General features: G+C 45.0%; 1 protein-coding gene across 2 annotated transcripts in view; it reads right to left on the reverse strand.

Annotated features, from left to right (window-relative positions):
- The window catches only part of Fbxw7 (F-box and WD repeat domain containing 7), a 181,854-nt gene extending 179,013 nt beyond the window's left edge, over nucleotides 1-2,841 (reverse strand). For both annotated transcript variants that reach the window (XM_074041288.1, XM_074041287.1), the window contains exon 1: nucleotides 2,467-2,841. The gene's annotated coding sequence lies outside the window, so the exon portion shown is untranslated. The remainder of the gene's footprint in view (nucleotides 1-2,466) is intronic.
- Between the last annotated feature and the right edge of the window lie 5,393 nt (nucleotides 2,842-8,234).

Genomic DNA, 8,234 nt, shown 5'->3' on the forward strand with positions numbered 1-8,234 from the left:
ATTTTTTATGAGAAAACCACTAGCATCATACTAAAATACTAGAAGCCTCTCCTTTTTCACTCCTCCTTCTGTACAGCCCTTGGATAACCACGGTGTAGAAATGTTGGCTCCCTAGAAAAATAAAATACTAATCCAGGGCTGATAATGCCTTTGGTCTAAAATGTAATTTCTCCCCAATCATATGGAACTACCCTCTCAGAGACAGTTCTCAATTGCTTGCCTGGGCTATAACCATGCATCTACATAAACATAAACTGACCTTAACCCTACTCAACAACCTCCCTCTGTAGTATTCACATCAAGTCAACTTCCTAATTAGATCTGTCCCTTACACCTTTCAATTCCAAAAGCCTTAAGTATCTCGTCTCCATATGCTCTTTTCTTCCTGAAAGAGACCTTTCCAGATTTGGCTCAGGCACTCCAATTATTTCTGTGTAGTTCAAAAACCAACATTTTCCCAATGAAAATGTAGACATGCACTCACAACTCTTAAGATACCAAACACAGTACCTAGCATATAGTGGTGTTAAATTAATACTGGTCCATTTCCGCTCTTCTACAGTTGTGCAATTTGCATTTGATTGTTTCTGCCACCTATAAGTAAAAGCACCTAAGACAGAGACCCCCAAATACCTTGTCATTTCTATCCAAATATACAATGAAACATCACCATGATTTTAACCAATTTATAGTCAAAGCAATAAAAGTGGTCTTAAAGTTAGTAAGCAACTTTGACCAAGTGCAATCTGTACTCAAAAGTGTATTTTCATGGTTTATCCTCCCCTCCATCCCAATAAACCAGCTATACAAGACTAGATTTCTCCATCATCTTTGTGAAAAATGGAATGCATGACTTTCTCAAGGTCACAAAATAAACATATCTAAAAACCTTTTTTCTGAGTTTAAATCTAACCTTGTATCCCACAACTTAATATTTTCATGCCACTTCCCATTTAAAATAGATAAAATTTAAGGTTCCTTATAAAAGCATAAGAAAACCAACGTGGCTAAAGAAAAACAAAACAGCAAAGTTCCAAAGGAGAGCAAAGTGGCCAAAGAAATGAAAGAAATTATTCTGAGAAAGAGTTGGAAAAGATGGCAGTAAATAGAAATCATCAAAATCTGTAAAACCAGGAAAACTCAGACTTAATTTTATATTTCTCAAAACACAAACTCTGAAGGAGGCAGGCTTGAAATAAGTAAATAAATTGTTACATAATACACAGGCTAATTTACAGAACTATTACTTTAAAAAGAGATAAACTATAGTATCAAAATACTGTTAAATTTGAGAAAGCTTAAATTTAATCAAGATCCTGAATGGACAAATTTGGATAGATAGATAACCCCAGGTTTCCACTCATTGCTACAAAGCATCTCTAACCCTATGCTTCAAAGAAAGCGAGCCCACATTTAGTTTAGATGGACTCGAGTACCACTACCCATGCCTTATTACATAAAATTCCATTCTCTGTTTAACCTTAAGGTATACAATTTAATCCTTAAATATGTGAAATGTTAATTATTTTTTGTATCTCTAATTCGGTACTCTGAGATGATACCTGAAATATAATCAAAGATTTTATAGACTTCAACTTAAAATAATAGAAAAAAGCCATTCTTGAAAGAATATGAGTATTTTCTCCTAAACTAACAGAAAAGTAAAGACAAACCAAATAAGCAGTCTCATGCCGCTCTCCCAAGTAAAAAAAAGTGCTGTCATGTAAAACATGTTACTAAAAAAGAAAAGCATATGGGTAAAGGAAAAGCTATAGCTAATGCAATAAGTGCTCTCCCCCTAGTAATTTCCCAATAAGTAGTGATTGGTAAGAACTCATAATTTCCTAAGCAACTGAAACCTTGTTAGTGTCCTCTTTATACATACGAATTGTGGACTCAGGAAATGAGAAGAGGAAAAAAACCTCTAGTACCAATAGCTACGAAAATGAAAATCGAAAATCAGTCTTGCTCCTAAGGAAAACTGGAGGAAAAAAAGGCGGGGGGTCGGGGGGAGAAATTTTACTTTCGAGGGTTCAGACAGTGCGTGGTTCCCACGTGGGAATCCCTATGAGTTCCCCAGAAACAAAAACTGCAGCGTCCTATCACAGCCGGTGTATCAAGAAAAGGTACAGCACAGAGATGTCCTTTGTGCGACATCAGCTCTGGCTTCCTCAATTCCCTTTGCCAATTACTGGCCAGAAAGGTGCAAGTTCCCACTCTGGACACGGACAAACAGAACTCTAAGAACACCCTACAGACTTGCCTTCCCCCCGCCACCTACAAGGTTACAAAGCACACAGCTATCTCCCCACGGCTCTCTCGCCTGTAAGGAAGATCGGTCCACGGACCCCTTGTCACCACTACGCTCCCTACCCGCCCGCAAAAACGCCAGCCAGGTCCAAAAGCCAGCAGCGGTAGCTCCCACCTTCCACCCCGCCATTCCCTCCCTCTCCCGCGGCCACTCACGCTTTCGGGACGGGCCGCGGCGCCGGGAAAGTGGGCTGGTTCCCTTCCTCCTTCGGGCCGGCGGCGGCTGCGGAAGGCTGGGCGTGGAACTGAGCAAGAAGCGGGGCCGGTGTCGCCAAGCCGGCCAGCCAGCCACCCGGGGCTCTTCCGCGCGGCCGGCGGCCCCTCACCTCTTCTTTTCCTCTTCCTGGGTCTCTTCAGGCTGGGGCTCCGGCCGGTCCAGGGCCGCTGGTCCCGGGACAGTCACGTTTGGGAAGCTCCGGGTTTGTTTTTATAAAGTTTCCTCTGGGCGGAGGTTCGGCCGGCCCCCCGGATCCCCCCCGGCCCCGCCGCCCTGGGGGGGGCTGGGGCGGGGGAGGGGACTCTAAGAACTCCCGGAGTCCTGCCGAGGAGCCGGGGGGCCGGAGACTGATCGGGAGAGAAGACCCCCGGAGGGGGCGGAGGGGAGGGGAGGGGAAGGTAGGGAAAGGACGGCGGCGCCGGTCCTGCTCTCCCCGCCGCCCCAGCCGCTGCTTCACATTGGGGTCCCCGCCCCCCCGGGCGGGGGGTGGCTGCTGGGCTTGGGGCCCCGGCTCATACACTCCGGGGCAAGATGCTACGGACCCAGCCGGGTGGCCGAGGCGGCCGCGAGGCTGGGGACCCGGCCGGCTCCGCTCGGCGCCGCCCCCGCTCCCGGCTCCCGCATGTGTCGCTGCGGCTGGGACCCCCCTCCCTACACCTTGGGAGTCCTTCGCCCCACGCCCCGGGACGAGGCAAAATTCCAGCCCCTCCTCAGCGTCCTCTCACCACGGAGAAGCTACCAGTCCCGGCCCGTGGTAGCCGCCTCCCTGCCCCCCTGCCGCCGGCTCCTGCTCCGGCTCGGGCTCCGGCTCCGGCGTGTGCAGCCGCCGCTGCCGGCCGGGAAGGTGAGGGGGGGAGAGAAAGGCGGCCGCGGCTCCCGCTGGCCCAGGTGAGGGCGGAGGTCTCGGTGGCGGCCAGTGCACGGGGGCTGGGTCTCTGGGATGCTCCTTCGCTCTCACTAGCTCGGCGGCGGTGGCGGTAGCGCCCGGAGCTCTGCTCGCTGTCTCCCTCGCTCTGTGCGGGGCTCTCGCCTCACTCCAGAGAGAGGGGCGGGAGGAGAGCGGCGCCTACTGATGACATAAGTCACCTAGCAACCGCGCTCCTCCCCCGCCCTTCTCTTTCCGCTCTGAGGCTTCCTCCGCTGGCCTTTTTTTTCCCCCCCTCTCCAACCACCCCGCCCTGGGCGACTCTGGCGCGCTCTGATGACGCTCCAAGGGAAGAGGAAGTTGAGGATCCGAGAGCGGGTGGGTGCGCCTCGGGCCGCGGGACTCGCTGCTGCCGCCGCAGCCGCCACTGCCGCCGCCGCCTCTACGGCCGCGTCAGAACTGAAGAGAGGAAGGGGAGGAGCCCAGTCGAGCCTAAGCTGCCTCCTGATCTTACCCCTGACCCGAGGGCGGTGACTTGCTTGCTCTCTAGCGGTTTCCTCCAGGGCAGGTGGGGACTGCTACTGCGGGAGCTGTGAGGAGGCCCAAGCTGCGCGGCCGGGCTTTGGCGCGCACCACCCGAAGGTGAGGCATTTGGCCCCAAACTGGCCCTTGAAGAGCCGGACTTGTGGAGAAGTTGACCTACAGCCTAATCGTTGCACCTGCTCCAGGGAGCGAGCGCCCCACCCTTCCCAGGGCGTGGGGTGAGACCTGGCGGCGGATAACTTGTGGTCGGCCGAGCAAATGTTTGGTGAATGAATGAATGAATGAATGCCTCTTTCGCATGGCACTCGCGGAGCTCAGAGACGATGATGGAAGAGCAAGCGCTTTGTAAACCGCAACCGGTTGTAAAGAACACCCCTCCCCTCCCCCCCCCCAGCCGTGAAAGGAAACGGGTGCTGCTTGAGTGCGGAGTCACAACCTTGGTCTTCAGTGGAAAGGGAGCGGATTTGCGGGGGGGGAGGAGGGAGTGAAAGGGAGCCTTCCTCTGGGAGATTGGAGAGGGATTTTTGACTGGTTTTCAGTGGGAGAATTTAGTAGCGCCTCATTTTTAGGAATCACTCTTGCTTGTGGTTTGAAACTTTGGAGAGAAGAGCCTGGTTATTCACCAGTGTCCCTTGCCGTCATCTAGAAATGTTCGCCTTTGTCTTGTGTCTGTCTTAATATTTGTGAAATAAATATTACTATTTTGAAGCTTATCGCAAGATGTTATCCTGGTAAGTTAATTCAAGTAAAAAACTCAGTTTAAAGTGTAGTTGTCTAGGAAAAGAAATTTTAAGGTAAAAGGCCAGAATTCTCAGAAGTCTGTCTTGGAGCTGTCCTGCTGAGTCGTGAGCGAATGAGATGAAAGCAGTAGCAGTGATAAAGGGAGGACAGATTCGACAGTTCTGACTCTGGACCCTGGCACCCCCTTTCTCTGGAAGCAGCAGTGATGGGTATTTCAAGTACTACAAGTCTTTCCACTGGGGGGAAGGGAAAAATAGGAGCAAGGGTGTTAAAGGCAAATTTGGGGAACTCAGGTTTTCTGCCACTCCTGCAGCCGCCATGTGCAAACAGGAGTCAAAGGAAACTGATTGGTAAAGTCAAGGGCTCGTTTTCATTAAAATGCTGCAGAAAAGGTGAGAAGAGAAGGAAGTTGCTACAAAAGCAGCTACTGTCCTTGACCTAAAGTTCCAAGAGTCAGATTAAATATCTTGCCTTAATTACTTTGGACTTGACTATCTTTATACGACCCAATCACCCGCTGTATCTTTCTAAATAAGATTCACGGGAATCAGCTCAACAAGCAACAACCCGCATGGCTACAGAATAAATTGATTTTGGTTTTGTCCCTTTACCTATCTTACAACGGAAACTAAAGGAATAAAACAGATTTAGGGATTTTATGAAGCTAAGTACCTTATAGTTTAACTTTGTGGGCTTTGAATGAAGAGTGCAAGCATCAGAGCTCTGTAACCCAGCAGATAATACTTCCAGAAAAGTGTGCACAACAGTTTTTCAAAGGTCTGATCTGTTTCCATTCAGTGTTCTACCTTAGAACCTTAACACTGAGGGACAGAGTAGCGAAAGTAGCAGCTGCTCTAAGCTTGTGAGCAAGATTCACCCACCTCTCCACTTAGCCTGATATCAGAGGAAAACAGCTGGAGCTGCTGCTGGAAAGGAGGAAGTTCATTATTTCTAATTTCTTCTGTGTCCTTTTAGTTTATTAATCCAGAGGAGAAATCAGAATTCAAAATTCAAAAAACTCTGAAGTTTCAGCTAACAAAGTTCTTTCCCTGGTTCATCAGTGTATGATAAAGATTTGCATACTATGTTAAAATGTAACAAAAGGATATTTGTATAGGGTTCACGATTCCTACACTTTAAATGAGTTCTTATGAGAAACTAACCAGTGGTTTCAACTGTTGAAATGTGCATTAACTAAATAATTTGGCAACATTTCCTTTTCTTTCTAGAAATGCCATGGACAATATTTTAACATTTTTACTGTGAAATTTACAATTTAAATGCATAAAGTGAAACATAGTATAATGAAGAATTGTAAAAGAACCAGTCTTGTAAGCAATCAAGGTCAGAAGTAGAATATTGCTTGCTCCCCCAAATCCCCTAATGACCTTCCTGAACACAGCTTTCCCTTCCTCCTAGAGGTAGCCATTATGCTAACTTTTGTGATAATCATTTCCTTGCTTTTCTTTATTGTTTTATCACAGACATTCATCCCTAAGCAATATATTGTTTAGTTTTGCCCTTTCTTTTCAACTTTATGTAAATGGAACAATATACTATGTAATGTTATGCTTGCTACATTTGCTCAACATTAAAACATTGTTTTAATCCATGTGTTGTTCAGATTGTTCACATAGCTGTAATTTTTCTGTGTAGCAATATATGACAGTTTGCTCAGTAATCCTATTGTTGATGGATGTCTGGGTTGTCCAATTTGGGGCTGTTATAAATTCTGTTGTGAACATTCCTCAGATACGTATCCATCACATCTACATCAGTTTCTGTATGATCTATACTTGGGAGCATATGTCATAAACTTGAATAAATAATGCCACACTGTCTTCTAAAGTGGTACACTTGCACTAGCTGGGTATGAGTCCTATTGCTCCACACCTCACAACACTCGGTATTGTTGACCCTTTTCAGTTTTGCCAGGATGGTGGGTGTAGACTAGTATCTCATTTCAGTTTTAACTTTAATTTCCTCAGTTACACTGTTGAGGACTTTTTCACATATCAACTAGCCATTTAGATTCCTCTTTGTGAAGCGTGTTATTATTTTTGAAAGCCTCATCTTTGAGGGAAAGCACATCCCTTTGTGGTCCACATTTGAACAATGAAATTCAGGTAATGTGATATCTCCAGATGAGGTGTATTTGGGACAAGTTCTTTCCAAAAGAAGAATAACGTATAGTTTATATAGTTATCTTTTTTGAACTTTTATAACTTCTTAAAAGTAGGGATACAGGACTATCTTTTTAATTCTAGACTTTCCAAACTAATGCTCTTCCAATTATTAAACTGTTACTGGCCTCCCTTATGGTAGTTTTTGGTAGTTTAATTGTAGTTTAGTTTTACTCGTAATAAATATGGTTTTTTATTCTTGTGAAGCTGTATAACTAAAGTCTCCCTTGTCTTTGTTGCTCTGTATTTTTCTCAGAGGAACTACATAAGAAATTGTTTTCCTATCACAGATTCTTTTCACTTCCCAAGCTCATTGATTTTATAAAAGTCACAATGGCTTTTTCTTTCCACTTAAAGTTTCCTGCTAAAATATATGGAATTTTATTTCATGTATTAATATCATAAATCTTTCATATCACTGCCTGGCATTTTCCCAACATACATTTTTTTTTTAATTTCTTATCTCTCAGTTCTTTGTTTAAAGTCTGTGATATTTTAAAACAAGAGGAAGCTGAGACCCAGAGAAATTGAGTGACTTACCAAGAGTCAGTCAGGAAAACAAATAGGAAGCCTGGTCTCCACCCCAAGTCTTCCAATACAGTATACTTGCCATTATTTCACACTGACTTAGTCTTCTGGAGAATAAGGTAAATTCTATAGAATATTATTCACTTCCACATGGCAAACCTTATTCTCCAATTGAATAAGGCTACTTTATTTTAAGCCTAACCACTTTAGAATCAAATTAATATTGACTAAGCAGAAATTAATACAGTAATTTTTAGATTAGTATAAATAGTGTTAAAGGGGATTGAATGGGGAAAAAATTGCTTAAAAAAATATTTTTTTCTCCACCCTTCTTTTCATCCTTTATAGACAATCTGCCACTAGGTCCCATTGCCTCTTAAAGAATCACTATAACTTCTTTTTGTTTGTTTGCGGTACTGGGGCTTGAACTCAGGGCCTTCACCTTCAGCCACTCCACCGGCCCTATTTTTTTAATTTTTATTTTATTTATTTATTCATTTAATTTATTTTGTAAAGGGTTTTTTGAAATAGGGTCTCAAGAACTATTTGCCCAGGCTGACTTTGAACTGCGATCCTCCTGATCTCTGCGATCCTCCTGATCTCTGCCTCCTGAGTAGCTAGGATTATAGGAGTGAGCCACCAGCACCCAGATACCATAGTTCTTAGTATCTGTGGAGAGTTTCACAGAAGAAAGTAATGGTTTGCACTGTCAAACATTGCAGGAAATGCTGTTGGATTTTGTGACCAGGTCCCTAATAATTGCATAATGGTGTTAAAAGTGTTGAAAGCAAGGCATGATGACTCATGTCTGTAATCCCATCTATTCAGGAGGCAGAGACAAGGGATC

Source organism: Castor canadensis, chromosome 9, assembly GCF_047511655.1.
Source record: "Castor canadensis chromosome 9, mCasCan1.hap1v2, whole genome shotgun sequence".
NCBI classification, from domain to species: Eukaryota; Metazoa; Chordata; class Mammalia; order Rodentia; family Castoridae; genus Castor; species Castor canadensis.